The following is a 24,888-nucleotide window of genomic DNA, read 5'->3' as shown; positions in this document are numbered from 1 at the left end:
CCATCTATCTATATATATTTATCTCTATATCTATCTATATATGTCTATATTATTATTATTATTATTATATCTGTATATTTCTATCTATTATCTATCTCTATCTATATATCTATCTATCTCTATATCTTTCTATCTATAGCTATCTATCTCTATATCTATCTATCTATCCATTATCTATTTTCTATCTATCTCTATATCTATCTACCTATCGATCTATCTATCTATCTATCTATCTATCTTTCTTTCTATATCTATCTTTATATCTATCTCTATCTATCTCTATCTATCTCTATGAATCTTTCTATCTATATCTATCCATTATCTACTTTCTATCCATTATTCTACTATCTATCTCTATATCTATCTATTTCTACATCTATCTTTCTATCTATATCTATCTAACTCTATATCTATATATCTATATAGCATTATACCCTATGAGGGGGCAGCATTATACCCTATGAGGGGGGCAGTATTATACCCTATGAGGAGGCAGTATTATACCCTATGAGGGGGGCAGCATTATACCCTATGAGGGGGGCAGTATTATACCCTATGAGGGGGGCAGCATTATACCCTATGAGGGGGCAGTATTATACCCTATGAGGAGGCAGCATTATACCCTATGAGGGGGCAGCATTATACCCTATGAGGGGGGCAGCATTATACCCTATGAGGGGGTGCATTATACCCTATGAGGAGGGCAGCATTATACCCTATGAGGGGGGCAGCATTATACCCTATGAGGGGGTGCATTATACCCTATGAGGAGGGCAGCATTATACCCTATGAGGGGGGCAGCATTATACCCTATGAGGGGGGCAGCATTATACCCTATGAGGGGGGCAGTATTATACCCTATGAGGAGGGCAGCATTATACCCTATGAGGAGGGCAGCATTATATTCTATGAGGAGGCAGCATTATATTCTATGAGGAGGCAGCATTATACCCTATGAGGAGGCAGCATTATAACCTATGAGGGGGCAGCATTATACCCTATAAGGGGGGCAGTATTATACCCTATGAGGGGGGCAGTATTATACCCTATGAGGAGGCAGCATTATACCCTATGAGGAGGCAGCATTATACCCTAAGAGGAGGCAGCATTATTCCCTATGAGGAGGGCAGCATTATTCCCTATGAGGGGGCAGCATTATACCCTATGAGGAGGGCAGCATTATACCCTATGAGGAGGGCAGCATTATTCCCTATGAGGAGGCAGCATTATACCCTATGAGGGGGCAGCATTATACCCTATGAGGGGGGCAGTATTATACCCTATGAGGGGGCAGCATTATACCCTATGAGGAGGGCAGCATTATTCCCTATGAGGAGGCAGCATTATACCCTATGAGGGGGCAGCATTATACCCTATGAGGGGGGCAGTATTATACCCTATGAGGGGGCAGCATTATACCCTATGAGGAGGCAGCATTATACCCTATGAGGGGGTGCATTATTCCCTATGAGGAGGCAGCATTATACCCTATGAGGAGGGCAGTATTATACCCTATGAGGGGGCAGCATTATACCCTATGAGGGGGCAGCATTATACCCTATGAGGAGGGCAGTATTATACCCTATGAGGAGGGCAGTATTATACCCTATGAGGGGGCAGCATTATACCCTATGAGGGGGCAGCATTATACCCTATGAGGAGGCAGCATTATACCCTATGAGGAGGGCAGCATTATTCCCTATGAGGGGGTGCATTATACCCTATGAGGAGGCAGCATTATACCCTATGAGGAGGGCAGCATTATACCCTATGAGGGGGCAGCATTATACCCTATGAGGAGGCAGCATTATACCCTATGAGGAGGGCAGCATTATTCCCTATGAGGGGGTGCATTATTCCCTATGAGGGGGGCAGTATTATACCCTATGAGGGGGCAGCATTATTCCCTATGAGGGGGTGCATTATACCCTATGACCTATGAGGGGGGCAGTATTATACCCTATGAGGGGGTGCATTATACCCTATGAGGGGGTGCATTATTCCCTATGAGGGGGGCAGTATTATACCCTATGAGGGGGGCAGTATTATATTCTATGAGATGGCTGCATTATATTCTATGAGATGGCTGCATTATACTATGTGAGGGGGCTGCTTTATATTCTATGAGGGGGCTACCCCAACTCCTGCTACATAATTAAGACATGTACAACCTTATATTATACCCGGATATTAGCGTGTTTTACCGCATAATTGGTGGTCTGGTATTTAACTCTATGCAGCTACATAGTGGGCCCCAAGAATGATTTTCTCTGGTGGGCCCAAGGTGTTCCAGTCCGACGCTGGATGTATAGCTCCCCCTGCTACACGGACTGCCACTGTCCGGTCCGTCTTCTCTTGGTCCCGGATGAGATGAGGCTTCACAAGGGTCAAAGTTGCCCCGGAATCTTAGTCCCTGCATACGTTTCCCATTAACCCACACGACCTGTCAATGCTGTTGTCAATTATCTGCCCGGGCTGCCTGCACAGGGTCTACTTCATGCAGCACTTCCTCCATCTCTTCCACCCCTTGGTTAGTCGTAGCCCCCAATGCCGGGTCAGCTTCGCCTTGGTAGCAGTGTACAGCAGCCCGGCTGAAGGTAGCCGTTCCCGCATTTGGCCACTGGGTATGCTGAGTCCGGTTGGGACATTATCTTTGCAGGTAGCCCAGCTGACGGCAGGTGTGGCATCGCGCCCCAGGGGGACTGTGGTAGGCCGGCTTTCTAGCTGGTCCCCCTACAATCTTCTGTGGTTTGGGGCCCTCCAGGTCCATGGGCGGGCCCCTAGTAACCATCTTTGATCCGGACAACTGAGGCCTCCTGGCATCATGATGTTCATCGGCCAGACGAGTGGCTTCCTCCAGAGTCGTTGGCCGGCTGTCCCGAAGCCATTCCTGTGTCTCGGGGGTTAGTCCATTAAAGAATCGTTCTAACAAGAAGAGCTGGAGGATGTCCTCCTTAGTGGTTGCTTGGCTCCCTTGTACCCACTGTAGCAGTGACCGGCGTAATTTACAGGCCCATTCAGCGTGGGTATCGGTTACGCGTTTTATAAGTCCATGGAACTTTTGGTGGTATGCCTCTGGTGTCAGCGCATACCGGGCCAAGATCAATTCTTTGATCCTCTCATAGTCCATACAGTCCTCATCAGGTACCGTGCGATAGGCATCCGCTGCCCGGCCTGTCAGCTTGCTGGGCAGAATCTGAACCCGTTCCTCCGGCTTCACTTGATGAAGAGCACACTGCCGCTCAAAGTCCTGCAGAAAGCCATCAATGTCTTCCTCTGCCTCCCCCAACTGTCGGAAGGCATTGTACTGGATCTTTTTGTGGCTTACTGTTGAAGGTACCTGGTCGAAGGCAAGAGCTCCCCCTGCTCCCTGACTCTCCTCTCTCCGCTCTGCCATCGCCATCTTGGCTAGCTCTATCCTGGTCCGCTCGGCCATCTTTTCCTTCAGATCAGTACGCACATCCGCCATCACCTCTCGTATGATCTCTACTGCATTGTTTGGGCCATAGACCGCCAGTCTGTTCTTTATCTCCCTCTGGAATTCAGTCTCCTCCACGTTCACATTGGGGGGCGCTGCACTGTCGTGTTCCATGATGGCTGCTATCAAATCCGCTTTTGTTTTGTTGCTGGCGATCAACCATCGGGCTTCCACCAGATCTTTTAATGTAGTCCTCTTTAACTTCTGGTAGTTGTTTTCCATTCATTCCTTTTTCTCCTGTAGAAGGGGTATCATATCCCCCTGGCTGCCACCAGTGTAATGGGGTCTATAAACTATACAGGATCTGGCTGTATACCGTTGTAACGGGGTCTTGTTATCTCGGGTACCTCTTTCAGTATCACCCCATGTTTCCGGAGGTCCACTCTGCTTTGGCTGGAGTCTGAATGAAGGACGCTGGCTGGAATTCCTTAGTTACATGGGCGCATTTAAAAGATCACTGCTTCTCCACGTATTTCCAGTATGACAACACTTTACTCACAGGACACAGAATATATCACACAGATACAGAGGGCAGGCCAATAGAAAAGCGGCAGGCCAGACATACGTTACAATAGCCACAGGTGGCCGGAGCCTGCCGATGTTTACTGTGGGAATTACAAAGGTGGGGGGGCGGCTGGGCGCAGCCTGTGGGCTGATGCATTAGGGACATGCATCTCCCATGGAACCTACTATACATACATATAACTGCACAACATATTCTGGGTGCTGAGTAGTTCCGTAACACGTAACATAGTATATATGAAGTATGTATGTAGTATGAATGTTGTATATATGTAGTATGTATGTTGTATGTATGGGTTTTTTTGTTTTTTTTACATTCAACACATTAGCCGGATGATGGGACTACTACTGTCCTATCATTGGCTAATGTGTCAATCACTGTCATTGTAGCAGGCATCGCCCGATGGGACTTGTAGTTCCATCGGACGATGCCTGCACACACACAAGACCCCCAGCAGCCCCGCACAGACCCCCCGGCAGCCGGAACAAGCCCCCAGCAGGCCCGTACAGACCCCCGGCAGCCGGCACAAGCCCCCGGCAGGCCCGTGCAGACCCCCCGCAGCCGGCACAAGCCCCCGGCAGGCCCGTACAGACCCCCAGCAGGCCTGTACAGACCCCCAGCAGGCCCGCACAGACACGCACAGTGTCCGCCCACGCACCGCCCACACTCTTCCCCCCTCCCGAACTGGATGTACAAGTAAAGAAAGGGTTTTTTTAATTCCGATATTTTTGTCCCATTGACTTGAATGGGACTTCCGGTATCGGAATCGGCGATACCCGATACTTTTTTGGGTATCGGGCCGATCCAATCCAATCCGATATTTCTCAATATCGGATGATATCGCTCAACACTAGCAGTGACCCATTTCCGTCACATCTCCTCTAGTCCCTTTCCCCTGCTGTCACCCCTCACCTAACTAAAATATTTAACCTCTCTCTCTCTTCTGGTATCTTTCCCTCTTCATTTAAGCATGCCATCATATATCCACTACTTAAAAAACCATCCCACGAGCAAAACTGTGCCACTAACTATAGACCTGTCTCTAATCTTCCCTTCATCTCTAAACTCCTGGAACGCCTGGTCCACTCCCGTCTTATCCGCTATCTCTCAGAAAACTCTCTTCTCGACCCTCTCCAATCCGGTTTCCGCTCTTTACACTCCACTGAAACTGCCCTCACTAAAGTCTCTAATGATCTACTAACAGCTAAATCTAATGGTCATTACTCCATGCTAATTCTCTTGGATCTCTCCGCAGCATTCGACACTGTGGATCATCAGCTCCTCCTCACTATGCTCCGTTCCATTGGCCTCAAGGACACCGTTCTCTCCTGGTTCTCCTCTTATCTCTCTGACCGCTCCTTTACTGTATCTTTTGCCGGTTCCTCCTCCTCTCACCTTCCCCTTACTGTTGGGGTTCCTCAAGGATCGGTTCTAGGCCCCCTCCTCTTCTCCTTGTACACTGCCCCTATTGGTCAAACAATCAGTAGATTTGGTTTCCAGTACCATCTCTATGCTGATGACACCCAATTATACGCTTCTTCTCCTGACATCACGCCAGCCTTTCTAGAAAACACCGGCGATTGTCTAAACGCTGTGTCTAACATCATGTCCTCACTATATCTGAAACTGAACCTGTCAAAGACTGAACTCCTTGTGTTTCCTCCCGCTACTAATGCACCTATACCCGATATTACCATTTCTGTGTGTGGCTCCACTATTACTCTCGAGCAACAGGCCCGCTGTCTTGGGGTCATACTTGATTCCGAGCTTTCCTTTGCCCCCCACATTCGATCACTGGCTCGCTCTTGTCATCTGCACCTCAAAAATATTTCTAGAATTCGAACTTTTCTTACATTTGAGTCTGCAAAAACTCTTACTGTTTCTCTTATTCATTCTCGTCTGGACTATTGTAACTCTCTTCTAATCAGTCTCCCTCTTACCAAACTCTCCCCTCTCCAATCTGTCCTGAATGCTGCAGCCAGGATCATATTCCTCACCAATCGTTACACCGATGCCTCTACCTTGTGCCAGTCATTACACTGGTTACCCATCCACTCCAGAATCCAGTATAAACTTATTACCCTCACCCACAAAGCACTCCATTGCTCAGCACCACCCTACATCTCCTCCCTTGTTTCAGTATAACACCCTACCCGCACCCTCCGCTGATGACCTGAGGATAGGATCCTCAATAATCATAACCTCCCACTCCGGTCTACATGACTTTGCACGTGTTGCACCAATTCTTTGGAATGCACTTCCCAGGTCAATACGATAAGTCCCCAATCCCCACAATTTTAAGCGTGCCCTGAAAACGCATTTATTCAGACTGGCCTACCGCCTCAACACATTAACCTAATCTATCCCTGTGTGGCACAGCCAAAAGTTTTACCATAGCCAGGTTCCTCGCATCATGTTCCCACATGCTTTATGCCTCCATTAGCCCTCTGTGTCTGTACTGTTACACACTTAACATTATGGCTGGTCCATACAATCAGGGCAACTGTTACCACCCACCTTTCGTGTCTACCTCTTTCCTCATAGACTGTAAGCTTGCGAGCAGGGCCCTCACTCCTCTTGGTATCTGTTATCATCTATGTGATTATTGTTATGCTGTAATGTCTATTGTCTGTACAAATCCCCTCTGAAATGTAAAGTGCTGCGGAATATGTCGGCGCTATAGAAATAAAATTTATTATATTATATTACGTGTGAACGCAGCCTTACTCTATACAGGGTCCGGCTGTATACCGTCCTGTAATCAGCGCTTGTAGCCTCGTGTGAACGCAGCCTTACTCTATACAGGGTACGGCTGTATACCGTCCTGTAATCAGCGCTTGTAGCCTCGTGTGAGCGCAACCTTACTCTATACAGGGTCCGGCTGTATACCGTCCTGTAATCAGCGCTTGTAGCCTCATGTGAACGCAGCCTTACTCTATACAGGGTCCGGCTGTATACCGTCCTGTAATCAGCGCTTGTAGCCTCGTGTGAATGCAGCCTTACTCTATACAGGGTCCGGCTGTATACCGTCCTGTAATCAGCGCTTGTAGCCTCGTGTGAGCGCAGCCTTACTCTATACAGGGTCCGGCTGTATACAGTCCTGTAATCAGCGCTTGTAGCCTCATGTGAACGCAGCCTTACTCTATACAGGGTCCGGCTGTATACCGTCCTGTAATCAGCGCTTGTAGCCTCGTGTGAATGCAGCCTTACTCTATACAGGGTCCGGCTGTATACCGTCCTGTAATCAGCGCTTGTAGCCTCATGTGAACGCAGCCTTACTCTATACAGGGTCCGGCTGTATACAGTCCTGTAATCAGCGCTTGTAGCCTCATGTGAACGCAGCCTTACTCTATACAGGGTCCGGCTGTATACTGTCATGTAATCAGCGCTTGTAGCCTCGTGTGAATGCAGCCTTACTCTACACAGGGTCCGGCTGTATACCGTCCTGTAATCAGCGCTTGTAGCCTCGTGTGAATGCAGCCTTACTCTATACAGGGTCCGGCTGTATACCGTCCTGTAATCAGCGCTTGTAGCCTCGTGTGAGCGCAGCCTTACTCTATACAGGGTCCGTCTGTATACTGTTCTGTAATCAGCGCTTGTAGCCACGTGTGATTGCAGCCTTACTCTATACAGGGTCCGGCTGTATACCGTCCTGTAATCAGCGCTTGTAGCCACGTGTGAACGCAGCCTTACTCTATACAGGGTCCGGCTGTATACCGTCCTGTAATCAGCGCTTGTAGCCTCGTGTGAATGCAGCCTTACTCTATACAGGGTCCGGCTGTATACCGTCCTGTAATCAGCGCTTGTAGCCTCGTGTGAGCGCAGCCTTACTCTATACAGGGTCCGTCTGTATACTGTTCTGTAATCAGCGCTTGTAGCCTCGTGTGAACGCAGCCTTACTCTATACAGGGTCCGGCTGTATACCGTCCTGTAATCAGCGCTTGTAGCCTCGTGTGAACGCAGCCTTACTCTATACAGGGTCCGGCTGTATACCGTCCTGTAATCAGCGCTTGTAGCCTCGTGTGAATGCAGCCTTACTCTATACAGGGTCCGTCTGTATACTGTTCTGTAATCAGCGCTTGTAGCCACGTGTGAACGCAGCCTTACTCTATACAGGGTCCGTCTGTATACCGTCCTGTAATCAGCGCTTGTAGCCTCGTGTGAGCGCAGCCTTACTCTATACAGGGTCCGGCTGTATACAGTCCTGTAATCAGCGCTTGTAGCCTCGTGTGAACGCAGCCTTACTCTATACAGGGTCCGGCTGTATACCGTCCTGTAATCAGCGCTTGTAGCCTCGTGTGAACGCAGCCTTACTCTATACAGGGTCCGGCTGTATACCGTCCTGTAATCAGCGCTTGTAGCCTCATGTGAACGCAGCCTTACTCTATACAGGGTCCGGCTGTATACTGTCCTGTAATCAGCTCTTGTAGCCTCGTGTGAACGCAGCCTTACTCTATACAGGATTCGGCTGTATACCGTCCTGTAATCAGCGCTTGTAGCCTCGTGTGAACGCAGCCTTACTCTATACAGGGTCCGTCTGTATACTGTCCTGTAATCAGCTCTTGTAGCCTCGTGTGAACGCAGCCTTACTCTATACAGGATCCGGCTGTATACCGTTGTGTAATCAGCGCTTGTAGCCTCGTGTGAACGCAGCCTTACTCTATACAGGGTCCGGCTGTATACTGTCCTGTAATCAGCGCTTGTAGCCTCGTGTGATCGCAGCCTTACTCTATACAGGGTCCGTCTGTATACCGTCCTGTAATCAGCACTTGTAGCCTCGTGTGAGCGCAGCCTTACTCTATACAGGGTCCGTCTGTATACTGTTCTGTAATCAGCGCTTGTAGCCACGTGTGATTGCAGCCTTACTCTATACAGGGTCCGGCTGTATACCGTCCTGTAATCAGCGCTTGTAGCCACGTGTGAACGCAGCCTTACTCTATACAGGGTCCGGCTGTATACCGTCCTGTAATCAGCGCTTGTAGCCTCGTGTGAATGCAGCCTTACTCTATACAGGGTCCGTCTGTATACCGTCCTGTAATCAGCGCTTGTAGCCTCGTGTGAGCGCAGCCTTACTCTATACAGGGTCCGTCTGTATACCGTCCTGTAATCAGCGCTTGTAGCCTCGTGTGAATGCAGCCTTACTCTATACAGGGTCCGTCTGTATACCGTCCTGTAATCAGCGCTTGTAGCCTCGTGTGAATGCAGCCTTACTCTATACAGGGTCCGTCTGTATACCGTCCTGTAATCAGCGCTTGTAGCCACGTGTGAACGCAGCCTTACTCTATACAGGGTCCGTCTGTATACTGTTCTGTAATCAGCGCTTGTAGCCTCGTGTGAACGCAGCCTTACTCTATACAGGGTCCGTCTGTATACCGTCCTGTAATCAGCGCTTGTAGCCTCGTGTGAGCGCAGCCTTACTCTATACAGGGTCCGTCTGTATACTGTTCTGTAATCAGCGCTTGTAGCCTCGTGTGAACGCAGCCTTACTCTATACAGGGTCCGTCTGTATACCGTCCTGTAATCAGCGCTTGTAGCCTCGTGTGAATGCAGCCTTACTCTATACAGGGTCCGTCTGTATACCGTCCTGTAATCAGCGCTTGTAGCCTCGTGTGAATGCAGCCTTACTCTATACAGGGTCCGTCTGTATACCGTCCTGTAATCAGTGCTTGTAGCCTCGTGTGAATGCAGCCTTACTCTATACAGGGTCCGTCTGTATGCCGTCCTGTAATCAGCGCTTGTAGCCACGTGTGAACGCAGCCTTACTCTATACAGGGTCCGGCTGTATACCGTCCTGTAATCAGCGCTTGTAGCCTCGTGTGAATGCAGCCTTACTCTATACAGGGTCCGTCTGTATACCGTCCTGTAATCAGCGCTTGTAGCCTCGTGTGAGCGCAGCCTTACTCTATACAGGGTCCGTCTGTATACTGTTCTGTAATCAGCGCTTGTAGCCTCGTGTGAACGCAGCCTTACTCTATACAGGGTCCGTCTGTATACTGTTCTGTAATCAGCGCTTGTAGCCTCGTGTGAACGCAGCCTTACTCTATACAGGGTCCGGCTGTATACTGTCCTGTAATCAGCTCTTGTAGCCTCGTGTGAACGCAGCCTTACTCTATACAGGGTCCGGCTGTATATCGTCCTGTAATCAGCGCTTGTAGCCTCGTGTGAACGCAGCCTTACTCTATACAGGGTCCGTCTGTATACCGTCCTGTAATCAGCACTTGTAGCCTCGTGTGAACGCAGCCTTACTCTATACAGTGTCCGGCTGTATACTGTCCTGTAATCAGCTCTTGTAGCCTCGTGTGAACGCAGCCTTACTCTATACAGGGTCCGTCTGTATACCGTCCTGTAATCAGCGCTTGTAGCCTCGTGTGAACGCAGCCTTACTCTATACAGGGTCCGGCTGTATACTGTCATGTAATCAGCCCTTGTAGCCACGTGTGAACGCAGCCTTACTCTATACAGGGTCCGTCTGTATACCGTCCTGTAATCAGCGCTTGTAGCCTCGTGTGAACGCAGCCTTACTCTATACAGTGTCCGGCTGTATACCGTCCTGTAATCAGCTCTTGTAGCCTCGTGTGAACGCAGCCTTACTCTATACAGGGTCCGGCTGTATACCGTCCTGTAATCAGCGCTTGTAGCCACGTGTGAACGCAGCCTTACTCTATACAGTGTCCGGCTGTATACTGTCCTGTAATCAGCGCTTGTAGCCACGTGTGAACGCAGCCTTACTCTATACAGTGTCCGGCTGTATACTGTCCTGTAATCAGCTCTTGTAGCCTCGTGTGAACGCAGCCTTACTCTATACAGGGTCCGGCTGTATACCGTCCTGTTATCAGCGCTTGTAGCCTCGTGTGAACACAGCCTTACTCTATACAGGGTCCGGCTGTATACCGTCCTGTAATCAGCTCTTGTAGCCTCGTGTGAACGCAGCCTTACTCTATACAGTGTCCGGCTGTATACCGTCCTGTAATCAGCTCTTGTAGCCTCGTGTGAACGCAGCCTTACTCTATACAGGGTCCGGCTGTATACCGTCCTGTAATCAGCGCTTGTAGCCACGTGTGAACGCAGCCTTACTCTATACAGTGTCCGGCTGTATACTGTCCTGTAATCAGCTCTTGTAGCCTCGTGTGAACGCAGCCTTACTCTATACAGGGTCCGGCTGTATACCGTCCTGTAATCAGCGCTTGTAGCCTCGTGTGAACACAGCCTTACTCTATACAGGGTCCGGCTGTATACTGTCCTGTAATCAGCGCTTGTAGCCTCGTGTGAACGCAGCCTTACTCTATACAGTGTCCGGCTGTATACTGTCCTGTAATCAGCTCTTGTAGCCTCGTGTGAACGCAGCCTTACTCTATACAGGGTCCGTCTGTATACCGTCCTGTAATCAGCGCTGGTAGCCACGTGTGAACGCAGCCTTACTCTATACAGGGTCCGTCTGTATACCGTCCTGTAATCAGCACTTGTAGCCTCGTGTGAACGCAGCCTTACTCTATACAGTGTCCGGCTGTATACTGTCCTGTAATCAGCTCTTGTAGCCTCGTGTGAACGCAGCCTTACTCTATACAGGGTCCGTCTGTATACCGTCCTGTAATCAGCGCTTGTAGCCTCGTGTGAACGCAGCCTTACTCTATACAGGGTCCGGCTGTATACTGTCCTGTAATCAGCCCTTGTAGCCTCGTGTGAACGCAGCCTTACTCTATACAGGGTCCGTCTGTATACCGTCCTGTAATCAGCGCTTGTAGCCTCGTGTGAACGCAGCCTTACTCTATACAGTGTCCGGCTGTATACCGTCCTGTAATCAGCCCTTGTAGCCACGTGTGAACGCAGCCTTACTCTATACAGGGTCCGTCTGTATACCGTCCTGTAATCAGCGCTTGTAGCCTCGTGTGAACGCAGCCTTACTCTATACAGTGTCCGGCTGTATACCGTCCTGTAATCAGCTCTTGTAGCCTCGTGTGAACGCAGCCTTACTCTATACAGGGTCCGGCTGTATACCGTCCTGTAATCAGCGCTTGTAGCCACGTGTGAACGCAGCCTTACTCTATACAGTGTCCGGCTGTATACTGTCCTGTAATCAGCTCTTGTAGCCTCGTGTGAACGCAGCCTTACTCTATACAGTGTCCGGCTGTATACTGTCCTGTAATCAGCTCTTGTAGCCTCGTGTGAACGCAGCCTTACTCTATACAGTGTCCGGCTGTATACTGTCCTGTAATCAGCTCTTGTAGCCTCGTGTGAACGCAGCCTTACCCTATACGGGGACTGGCTGTATACCGTCCTTTAATCAGCGCTTGAAGCCACGTGTGAACACAGCCTTACTCTATGCAGGGTTCGGCTGTACACCGTCGTGTAATCAGCGCTTGTAGCCTCGTGTGAACGCAGCCTTACTCTATACAGGGTCCGGCTGTATACTGTCCTGTAATCAGTGCTTGTAGCCTCGTGTGAACGCAGCCTTACTCTATACAGGGTCCGGCTGTATACCGTCCTGTAATCAGCGCTTGTAGCCACGTGTGAACGCAGCCTTACTCTATACAGGGTCCGGCTGTATACCGTCCTGTAATCAGCGCTTGTAGCCACGTGTGAATGCAGCCTTACTCTAAACAGGGTCCGGCTGTATATCGTCCTGTAATCAGCGCTTGTAGCCTCGTGTGAACGCAGCCTTACTCTATACAGGGTCCGGCTGTATACCGTCCTGTAATCAGCGCTTGTAGCCACGTGTGAACGCAGCCTTACTCTATACAGGGTCCGGCTCTATACCGTCGTGTAATCAGCGCTTGTAGACACGTGTGAACGCAGCCTATTACTCTATACAGGGTCCGGCTGTATATCGTCCTGTAATCAGCGCTTGTAGCCACGTGTGAACGCAGCCTTACTCTATACAGGGTCCGGCTCTATACCGTCGTGTAATCAGCGCTTGTAGACACGTGTGAACGCAGCCTATTACTCTATACAGGGTCCGGCTGTATACCGTCGTGTAATCAGCGCTTGTAGCCACGTGTGAGCGCAGCCTTACTCTGTACAGGGCCCGGCTGTATATCGTCCTGTAATCAGCGCTTGTAGCCACGTGTGAACGCAGCCTTACTATATACAGGGTCCGGCTGTATACCGTCTTGTAATCAGCGCTTGTAGCCACGTGTGAACACAGCCTTACTCTATACAGGGTCCGTCTGTATACCGTCCTATAATCAGCGCTTGTAGCCACGTCTGAGCGCAGGCTTACTCTATACAGGTTCCGGCTGTATACCGTTGTGTAATCAGCGCTTGTAGGCACGTGTGAGCGCAGCCTTACTCTATACAGGGTCCGGCTGTATACCGTCCTGTAATCAACGCTTGTAGCCACGTGTGAGCGCAGCCTTACTCTATACAGGGTCCGGCTGTATACCGTCCTGTAATCAACGCTTGTAGGCACGTGTGAACGCAGCCTTACTCTATACAGGTTCCTGCTGTATACCGTCCTGTAATCAGCGCTTGTAGCCACGTGTGAGCGCAGCCTTACTTTATACAGGGTCCGGCTGTATACCGTCCTGTAATCAGCGCTTGTAGCCACGTGTGAGCGCAGCCTTACTCTATACAGTGTCCGGCTGTATACCGTTGTGTAGTCTGCACTTGTAGCCACGTGTGAACGCAGCCTTACTCTATACAGGGTCCGGCTGTATACCGTCATGTAATCAGAACTTGTAGCCACTTGTGAACGCAGCCTTACTCTATACAGGGTCCGGCTGTATACCATCCTGTAATCAGCAGTTGTAGCCACGTGTGAACACAGCCTTACTCTATACAGGGTCCGTCTGTATACTGTCCTGTAATCAGCGCTTGTAGCCACGTGTGAACGCAGCTTTACTCTATACAGGGTCCGGCTGTATACCATCCTGTAATCAGCCCTTGTAGCCACGTGTGAACTCAGCCTTACTCTATACAGGGTCCGGCTGTATACCGTCCTGTAATCAGCGCTTGTAGCCACGTGTGAACGCAGCCTTACTCTATACAGGGTCCGGCTGTATACCGTCGTGTAATCAGCGCTTGTAGCCACGTGTGAATGCAGCCTTACTCTATACAGGGTCCGGCTGTATACTGTCCTGTAATCAGCGCTTGTAGCCAAGTGTGAACGCAGCCTTACTCTATACAGGGTCCGGCTGTATACTGTCCTGTAATCAGCGCTTGTAGCCACGTGTGAATGCAGCCTTACTCTATACAGGGTCCGGCTGTATACTGTCCTGTAATCAGCACTTGTAGCCTCGTGTGAGCGCAGCCTTACTTTATACAGGGTCCGGCTGTATACTGTCCTGTAATCAGCGCTTGTAGCCACGTGTGAACGCAGCATTACTCTATACAGGGTCCGGCTGTATACCGTCGTGTAATCAGCGCTTGTAGCCACGTGTGAACGCAGCCTTACTCTATACAGGGTCCGGCTGTATACTGTCATGTAATCAGCCCTTGTAGCCTCGTGTGAACGCAGCCTTACCCTATACAGGGTCCGGCTGTATACCGTCCTGTAATCAGCGCTTGTAGCCTCGTGAGAACGCAGCCTTACCCTGTACAGGGTCCGGCTGTATACCGTCGTTTAATCAGCGCTTGTAGCCACGTGTGAATGCAGCCTTACTCTATACAGTGTCCGGCTGTATACTGTCATGTAATCAGCCCTTGTAGCCACGTGTGAGCGCAGCCTTACTCTATACAGGGTCCGGCTGTATACCGTCCTGTAATCAGCGCTTGTAGCCACGTGTGAATGCAGCCTTACTCTATACAGGGTCCGTCTGTATACTGTCATGTAATCAGCCCTTGTAGCCACGTGAGAACGCAGCCTTACTCTATACAGGGTCCGGCTGTATACTGTCCTGTAATCAGCGCTTGTAGCCACGTGTGAACGCAGCCTTACTCTATACAGGGTCCGGCTGTATACCGTCATGTAATCAGCCCTTGTAGCCACGTGTGAACGCAGCCTTACTCTATACAGGGTCCGGCTGTATACCGTCCTGTAATCAGCGCTTGTAGCCACGTGTGAATGCAGCCTTACTCTATACAGGGTCCGTCTGTATACTGTCATGTAATCAGCCCTTGTAGCCACGTGAGAACGCAGCCTTACTCTATACAGGGTCCGTCTGTATACTGTCATGTAATCAGCGCTTGTAGCCACGTGTGAACGCAGCCTTACTCTATACAGGGTCCGGCTGTATACCGTCATGTAATCAGCCCTTGTAGCCACGTGTGAACGCAGCCTTACTCTATACAGGGTCCGGCTGTATACCGTCCTGTAATCAGCGCTTGTAGCCACGTGTGAATGCAGCCTTACTCTATACAGGGTACGGCTGTATACCGTCCTGTAATCAGCCCTTGTAGCCACGTGTGAACGCAGCCTTACTCTATACAGGGTCCGTCTGTATACCGTCCTGTAATCAGCCCTTGTAGCCACGTGTGAACGCAGCCTTACTCTATACAGGGTCCGGCTGTATACTGTCCTGTAATCAGCGCTTGTAGCCTCGTGTGAGCGCAGCCTTACTCTATACAGGGTCCGTCTGTATACTGTCATGTAATCAGCGCTTGTAGCCACGTGTGAACGCAGCCTTACTCTATACAGGGTCCGGCTGTATACTGTCATGTAATCAGCGCTTGTAGCCTCGTGAGAACGCAGCCTTACTCTATACAGGGTCCGGCTGTATACTGTCCTGTAATCAGCGCTTGTAGCCTCGTGTGAACGCAGCCTTACTCTATACAGGGTCCGTCTGTATACTGTCATGTAATCAGCGCTTGTAGCCTCGTGTGAACGCAGCCTTACTCTATACAGGGTCCGGCTGTATACTGTCATGTAATCAGCGCTTGTAGCCTCGTGAGAACGCAGCCTTACTCTATACAGGGTCCGGCTGTATACCGTCCTGTAATCAGCGCTTGTAGCCTCGTGTGAACGCAGCCTTACTCTATACAGGGTCCGGCTGTATACTGTCATGTAATCAGCGCTTGTAGCCACGTGTGAGCGCAGCCTTACTCTATACAGGGTCCGGCTGTATACCGTCGTGTAATCAGCGCTTGTAGCCTTGTGTGAACGCAGCCTTACTCTATACAGGGTCCGGCTGTATACTGTCATGTAATCAGCGCTTGTAGCCACGTGTGAGCGCAGCCTTACTCTATACAGGGTCCGGCTGTATACCGTCGTGTAATCAGCGCTTGTAGCCTCGTGAGAACGCAGCCTTACTCTATACAGGGTCCGGCTGTATACTGTCATGTAATCAGCGCTTGTAGCCTCGTGTGAACGCAGCCTTACTCTATACAGGGTCCGGCTGTATACCGTCCTGTTATCAGCGCTTGTAGCCTCGTGTGAACGCAGCCTTACTCTATACAGGGTCCGGCTGTATACCGTCGTGTAATCAGCGCTTGTAGCCTCGTGAGAACGCAGCCTTACTCTATACAGGGTCCGGCTGTATACTGTCATGTAATCAGCGCTTGTAGCCTCGTGTGATTGCAGCCTTACTCTATACAGGGTCCGGCTGTATACCGTCCTGTAATCAGCGCTTGTAGCCACGTGTGAACGCAGCCTTACTCTATACAGGGTCCGGCTGTATACTGTCATGTAATCAGCGCTTGTAGCCTCGTGAGAACGCAGCCTTACTTTATACAGGGTCCGGCTGTACACCGTCCTGTAATCAGCGCTTGTAGCCTCGTGTGAACGCAGCCTTACTCTATACAGGGTCCGGCTGTATACTGTCATGTAATCAGCGCTTGTAGCCTCGTGTGAACGCAGCCTTACTCTATATAGGGTCCGGCTGTATACTGTCATGTAATCAGCGCTTGTAGCCACGTGTGAACGCAGCCTTACTCTATACAGGGTCCGGCTGTATACTGTCATGTAATCAGCGCTTGTAGCCTCGTGAGAACGCAGCCTTACTTTATACAGGGTCCGGCTGTATACCGTCCTGTAATCAGCGCTTGTAGCCACGTGTGAACGCAGCCTTACTCTATACAGGGTCCGGCTGTATACTGTCCTGTAATCAGCGCTTGTAGCCTCGTGAGAACGCAGCCTTACTCTATACAGGGTCCGGCTGTATACTGTATACTATATTAGGGACAATCTCCACACATCTTTAGCCCCCATCTCCACCCTCTCCTGTCCAGACATAGCATTGTCACACTTCAATAATACACTGAAGAATGCTCTAGATGAAGCAGCACCTTCTATACGCAGAAAGACCCGACACAGACAACGGCAGCCCTGGCACACAACGCAAACACGCTCTCTTCAGCGCTGCTCGAGGTGTGCAGAGCGGCAGTGGAGAAAATCTCTCTTAGCAGAAGACTTCATCCACTATAAGTTCATGCTCAAAACCTATAACTCTGCCCTTCATCTGGCCAAACAATCCTACTTCACCACCCTCATCACCTCACTATCCAACAACCCAAGACGACTTTTTGAAACCTTAAACTCCCTCCTGAAACCTAAAGTACAGGCCCCCATCACCAACCTCAGCGGTGAGGATCTGGCCACTTATTTCCTAGAAAAAATCAACCACATCCATCAGGATATCTCAGCCCAATCTCCTCAGTGCCTGGATCCCCTTCCCTGCCGCACCTCAAGCTCACTAGACATCTTTGAGCCTGTTTCAGAAGAAGAAGTTTCCAAGCTCCTCGCTTCTGCTCGGCCTACAACCTGCAACAGTGACCCTATTCCTTCACATCTCCTGCAGTCTCTCTCACCAGTGGTCACCACTCACCTGACTAAAATATTTAACCTCTCTCTTTCTTCAGGTATATTTCCCTCCTCATTTAAGCATGCCATCATAACCCCTTTACTTAAAAAGCCATCCCTGGACCAGAACTGCACTGCTAACTACAGACCTGTCTCTAATCTTCCCTTCATCTCTAAACTCCTGGAACGCCTGGTCCACTCCCGTCTAATCCGCTATCTCTCGGATAACTCTCTTCTCGACCCCTTACAATCTGGTTTCCGCTCCTTACACTCTACTGAAACTGCCCTCACTAAAGTCTCTAATGATTTAATAACAGCTAAATCGAAAGGTCATTGCTCCCTGCTGATTCTCCTGGATCTCTCTGCCGCATTTCACCCTGTGGATCACCAGCTCCTCCTCACTATGCTCCGCTCTATAGGCCTCAAGGACACAGCCCTCTCCTGGTTCTCCTCCTACCTCTCTGACCGCTCCTTCACTGTATCTTTTTCCGGCTCCTCTTCCTCTTCTCATCCCCTTACTATCGGGGTCCCGCAGGGCTCAGTCCTAGGCCCCCTCCTCTTCTCTTTATACACTGCCCCTATTGGACAAACAATCAGCAGATTTGGGTTCCAGTATCATCTCTATGCTGATGACACCCAATTATACACTTCTTCCCCTGACATCACCCCTACCCTAATTCAAAATACCAAAGATTGTCTGTCTGCTGTCTCTAGCATCATGTCCTCCCTCTATCTGAAACTAAATCTCTCTAAAACTGAACTTCTTGTGTTTCTCCCCTCTACTAACCTCACTCTACCTAACATCGAAATAACCCTGGAGGGTTCAACCATAACTCCCAAGCAGCATGCCCGCTGTCTTGGGGTCATATTCGACACTGAACTTTCCTTTACTCCGTACATTCGATCACTGGCTCGCTCTTGTCACCTGCATCTTAAAAACATCTCCAGAATCCGACCTTTTCTCACCTTTGAAACTGCTAAGACTCTTACTGTCGCTCTTATTCATTCTCGTCTGGACTACTGCAACTCTCTTCTGATCGGTCTCCCTCTTACCAAACTTTCTCCTCTCCAATCCATCTTGAATGCGGCAGCCAGGGTCATATTTCTGTCCAGCCGCTTCACCGATGCCTCCATCTTGTGCCAGTCATTACACTGGCTACCTATTCGCTACAGGGTCCAGTATAAACTCCTCTCTCTCACCCACAAAGCTCTCCACTGTTCTGCACCGCCTTATATCTCCTCTCTCATCTCTGTCTATCGCCCTACATGTGCCCTCCGTTCTACAAATGACCTAAGACAGACATCCCCCGTAATCCGAACCTCGCACCTCCGTCTCCAAGACTTCTCTCGTGCTGCTCCAGCTCTCTGGAATGCACTTCCCCAGACGATCAGACTGATACCTAGCCCTGACCTATTCAAGCGCGCTTTGAAAACCCATCTCTTCAAAGAAGCCTATCACATCAACTACTCAGCAAGCTAACTTTGCCCTGTTCCCTCCTTCCAAATATTATTCTGAATCTGCACCCTACTATTCATCTGTCTCCACACCCTTCATGCACAGGATAACTGCACTTGATACTTGTCTATTGCACTTAAACACACGGGCTGATGACCGGATCATGCAGCTTTATATGAAAATCCCTATTATAATTGCCAGACCTGAATTAACAAGCATTTCTCACCTACTGTGTCCCCCCATTTCCTTGTAGATTGTAAGCTTGCGAGCAGGGACCTCACTCCTAATGTCACTGTTTGAATTGTCTTAACTTGTATTGAATTTATTGTCTGTACATGTCCCCGCTTAATTGTAAAGTGCTGCGGAATATGTTGGCGCTATATAAATAAAAATTATTATTATTATTATTATTATACTGTCCTGTAATCAGCGCTTGTAGCCACGTGAGAACGCAGCCTTACTCTATACAGGGTCCGGCTGTATACCGTCCTGTAATCAGCGCTTGTAGCCTCGTGTGAGCGCAGCCTTACTCTATACAGGGTCCGGCTGTATACCGTCCTGTAATCAGCTCTTGTAGCCTCGTGTGAGCGCAGCCTTACTCTATACAGGGTCCGGCTGTATACTGTCCTGTAATCAGCTCTTGTAGCCTCGTGTGAGCGCAGCCTTACTCTATACAGGGTCCGGCTGTATACTGTCCTGTAATCAGCGCTTGTAGCCTCGTGTGAGCGCAGCCTTACTCTATACAGGGTCCGGCTGTATACCGTCCTGTAATCAGCGCTTGTAGCCTCGTGTGAGCGCAGCCTTACTCTATACAGGGTCCGGCTGTATACTGTCCTGTAATCAGCGCTTGTAGCCTCGTGTGAGCGCAGCCTTACTCTATACAGGGTCCGGCTGTATACTGTCCTGTAATCAGCGCTTGTAGCCTCGTGTGAGCGCAGCCTTACTCTATACAGGGTCCGGCTGTATACCGTCCTGTAATCAGCGCTTGTAGCCTCGTGTGAGCGCAGCCTTACTCTACACAGGGTCCGGCTGTATACCGTCCTGTAATCAGTGCTTGTAGCCTCGTGTGAATGCAGCCTTACTCTATACAGGGTCCGTCTGTATACCGTCCTGTAATCAGCGCTTGTAGCCACGTGTGAACGCAGCCTTACTCTATACAGGGTCCGGCTGTATACCGTCCTGTAATCAGCGCTTGTAGCCTCGTGTGAACGCAGCCTTACTCTATACAGGGTCCGGCTGTATACCGTCCTGTAATCAGCGCTTGTAGCCTCGTGTGAACGCAGCCTTACTCTATACAGGGTCCGGCTGTATACTGTCATGTAATCAGCCCTTGTAGCCACGTGTGAACGCAGCCTTACTCTATACAGGGTCCGGCTGTATACTGTCCTGTAATCAGCGCTTGTAGCCTCGTGTGAGCGCAGCCTTACTCTATACAGGGTCCGGCTGTATACCGTCCTGTAATCAGCGCTTGTAGCCTCGTGTGAGCGCAGCCTTACTCTATACAGGGTCCGGCTGTATACTGTCCTGTAATCAGCTCTTGTAGCCTCGTGTGAGCGCAGCCTTACTCTATACAGGGTCCGGCTGTATACTGTCCTGTAATCAGCGCTTGTAGCCTCGTGTGAACGCAGCCTTACTCTATACAGGGTCCGGCTGTATACCGTCCTGTAATCAGCGCTTGTAGCCTCGTGTGAACGCAGCCTTACTCTATACAGGGTCCGGCTGTATACCGTCCTGTAATCAGCGCTTGTAGCCACGTGTGAATGCAGCCTTACTCTATACAGGGTCCGGCTGTATACTGTCCTGTAATCAGCTCTTATAGCCTTGTGTGAACGCAGCCTTACTCTATACAGGGTCCGGCTGTATACTGTCCTGTAATCAGCGCTTGTAGCCTCGTGTGAACGCAGCCTTACTCTATACAGGGTCCGGCTGTATACTGTCCTGTAATCAGCGCTTGTAGCCTCGTGTGAACGCAGCCTTACTCTATATAGGGTCCGGCTGTATACTGTCCTGTAATCAGCGCTTGTAGCCTCGTGTGAACGCAGCCTTACTCTATACAGGGTCCGGCTGTATACTGTCCTGTAATCAGCGCTTGTAGCCTCGTGTGAACGCAGCCTTACTCTATACAGGGTCCGGCTGTATACTGTCCTGTAATCAGCGCTTGTAGCCTCGTGTGAACGCAGCCTTACTCTATATAGGGTCCGGCTGTATACTGTCCTGTAATCAGCGCTTGTAGCCTCGTGTGAGCGCAGCCTTACTCTATACAGGGTCCGGCTGTATACTGTCCTGTAATCAGCGCTTGTAGCCACGTGTGAACGCAGCCTTACTCTATACAGGGTCCGGCTGTATACTGTCCTGTAATCAGCGCTTGTAGCCTCGTGTGAACGCAGCCTTACTCTATACAGGGTCCGGCTGTATACTGTCCTGTAATCAGCGCTTGTAGCCTCGTGTGAACGCAGCCTTACTCTATACAGGGTCCGGCTGTATACCGTCCTGTAATCAGCACTTGTAGCCTCGTGTGAACGCAGCCTTACTCTATACAGGGTCCGGCTGTATACTGTCCTGTAATCAGCGCTTGTAGCCTCGTGTGAACGCAGCCTTACTCTATACAGGGTCCGGCTCTATACCGTCCTGTAATCAGCTCTTATAGCCTCGTGTGAACACAGCCTTACTCTATACAGGGTCCGGCTGTATACTGTCCTGTAATCAGCGCTTGTAGCCTCGTGTGAACGCAGCCTTACTCTATACAGGGTCCGGCTGTATACTGTCCTGTAATCAGCTCTTATAGCCTCGTGTGAACGCAGCCTTACTCTATACAGTGTCCGGCTGTATACTGTCCTGTAATCAGCGCTTGTAGCCTCGTGTGAACGCAGCCTTACTCTATACAGGGTCCGGCTGTATACTGTCCTGTAATCAGCGCTTGTAGCCTCGTGTGAACGCAGCCTTACTCTATACAGGGTCCGGCTGTATACCGTCCTGTAATCAGCGCTTGTAGCCTCGTGTGAACGCAGCCTTACTCTATACAGGGTCCGGCTGTATACCGTCCTGTAATCAGCGCTTGTAGCCTCGTGTGAACGCAGCCTTACTCTATACAGGGTCCGGCTGTATACTGTCCTGTAATCAGCGCTTGTAGCCTCGTGTGAACGCAGCCTTACTCTATACAGGGTCCGGCTGTATACCGTCCTGTAATCAGCGCTTGTAGCCACGTGTGAATGCAGCCTTACTCTATACAGGGTCCGGCTGTATACCGTCCTGTAATCAGCGCTTGTAGCCACGTGTGAATGCAGCCTTACTCTATACAGGGTCCGGCTGTATACCGTCCTGTAATCAGCGCTTGTAGCCACTTGTGAATGCAGCCTTACTCTATACAGGGTCCGGCTGTATACCGTCGTGTAATCAGCGCTTGTAGCCACGTGTGAACGCAGCCTTACTCTATACAGGGTCCGGCTGTATACTGTCCTGCAATCAGCGCTTGTAGCCTCGTGTGAATGCAGCCTTACTCTATACAGGGACTGGCTGTATACTGTCCTGTAATCAGCGCTTGTAGCCACGTGTGAACGCAGCCTTACTCTATACAGGGTCCGGCTGTATACCGTCCTGTAATCAGCGCTTGTAGCCACATGTGAACGCAGCCTTACTCTATACAGGGTCCGGCTGTATACTGTCCTGTAATCAGCGCTTGTAGCCACGTGTGAACGCAGCCTTACTCTATACAGGGTCCGGCTGTATACCGTCCTGTAATCAGCGCTTGTAGCCACGTGTGAACGCAGCCTTACTCTATACAGGGTCCGGCTGTATACCGTCCTGTAATCAGCGCTTGTAGCCACGTGTGAGCGCAGCCTTACTCTATACAGGGTCCGGCTGTATACCGTTCTGTAATCAGCACTTGTAGCCACGTGTGAACGCAGCCTTACTCTATACAGGGTCCGGCTGTATACCCTCCTGTAATCAGCGCTTGTAGCCACGTGTGAACGCAGCCTTACTCTATACAGGGTCCGGCTGTATACCGTCCTGTTATCAGCGCTTGTAGCCTCGTGTGAATGCAGCCTTACTCTATACAGGGTCCGGCTGTATACCGTCCTGTAATCAGCGCTTGTAGCCACGTGTGAACGCAGCCTTACTCTATACAGGGTCCGGCTGTATACCGTCCTGTAATCAGCGCTTGTAGCCTCGTGTGAACGCAGCCTTACTCTATACAGGGTCCGTCTGTATACCGTTCTGTAATCAGCACTTGTAGCCTCGTGTGAACGCAGCCTTACTCTATACAGGGTCCGGCTGTATACCGTCCTGTAATCAGCGCTTGTAGCCACGTGTGAGCGCAGCCTTACTCTATACAGGGTCCGGCTGTATACCGTCCTGTAATCAGCGCTTGTAGCCACGTGTGAGCGCAGCCTTACTCTATACAGGGTCCGGCTGTACACCGTTCTGTAATCAGCACTTGTAGCCACGTGTGAACGCAGCCTTACTCTATACAGGGTCCGGCTGTATACCGTCCTGTAATCAGCGCTTGTAGCCACGTGTGAGCGCAGCCTTACTCTATACAGGGTCCGGCTGTACACCGTTCTGTAATCAGCACTTGTAGCCACGTGTGAACGCAGCCTTACTCTATACAGGGTCCGGCTGTATACCGTCCTGTAATCAGCGCTTGTAGCCACGTGTGAACGCAGCCTTACCCTATACAGGGTCCGGCTGTATACCGTCCTGTAATCAGCACTTGTAGCCTCGTGTGAACGCAGCCTTACTCTATACAGGGTCCGGCTGTATACCGTTCTGTAATCAGCACTTGTAGCCTCGTGTGAACGCAGCCTTACTCTATACAGGGTCCGTCTGTATACCGTCCTGTAATCAGCACTTGTAGCCACGTGTGAACGCAGCCTTACTCTATACAGGGTCCGTCTGTATACCGTCCTGTAATCAGCGCTTGTAGCCACGTGTGAACGCAGCCTTACTCTATACAGGGTCCGGCTGTATACCGTCCTGTAATCAGCGCTTGTAGCCACGTGTGAACGCAGCCTTACTCTATACAGGGTCCGGCTGTATACCGTTCTGTAATCAGCACTTGTAGCCACGTGTGAACGCAGCCTTACTCTATACAGGGTCCGGCTGTATACCGTCCTGTAATCAGCGCTTGTAGCCACGTGTGAGCGCAGCCTTACTCTATACAGGGTCCGGCTGTATACCGTCCTGTAATCAGCGCTTGTAGCCACGTGTGAGCGCAGCCTTACTCTATACAGGGTCCGGCTGTATACCGTTCTGTAATCAGCACTTGTAGCCACGTGTGAACGCAGCCTTACTCTATACAGGGTCCGGCTGTATACCGTCCTGTAATCAGCGCTTGTAGCCACGTGTGAACGCAGCCTTACTCTATACAGGGTCCGGCTGTATACCGTCCTGTAATCAGCTCTTGTAGCCTCGTGTGAATGCAGCCTTACTCTATACAGGGTCCGGCTGTATACCGTCCTGTAATCAGCGCTTGTAGCCACGTGTGAACGCAGCCTTACTCTATACAGGGTCCGGCTGTATACCGTCCTGTAATCAGCTCTTGTAGCCACGTGTGAACGCAGCCTTACTCTATACAGGGTCCGGCTGTATACCGTCCTGTAATCAGCTCTTGTAGCCACGTGTGAATGCAGCCTTACCCTATACAGGGTCCGGCTGTATACCGTCCTGTAATCAGCGCTTGTAGCCTCGTGTGAACGCAGCCTTACTCTATACAGGGTCCGGCTGTATACTGTCCTGTAATCAGCGCTTGTAGCCTCGTG

This window comes from Dendrobates tinctorius, unplaced genomic scaffold, assembly GCF_039654945.1.
Source record: "Dendrobates tinctorius isolate UK_male_01 unplaced genomic scaffold, ASM3965494v1 ptg000236l, whole genome shotgun sequence".
Lineage (NCBI taxonomy): Eukaryota > Metazoa > Chordata > Amphibia > Anura > Dendrobatidae > Dendrobates > Dendrobates tinctorius.
The sequence above is the reverse complement of the archived record's forward strand: the minus strand, read 5'-3'. Positions refer to the sequence as shown.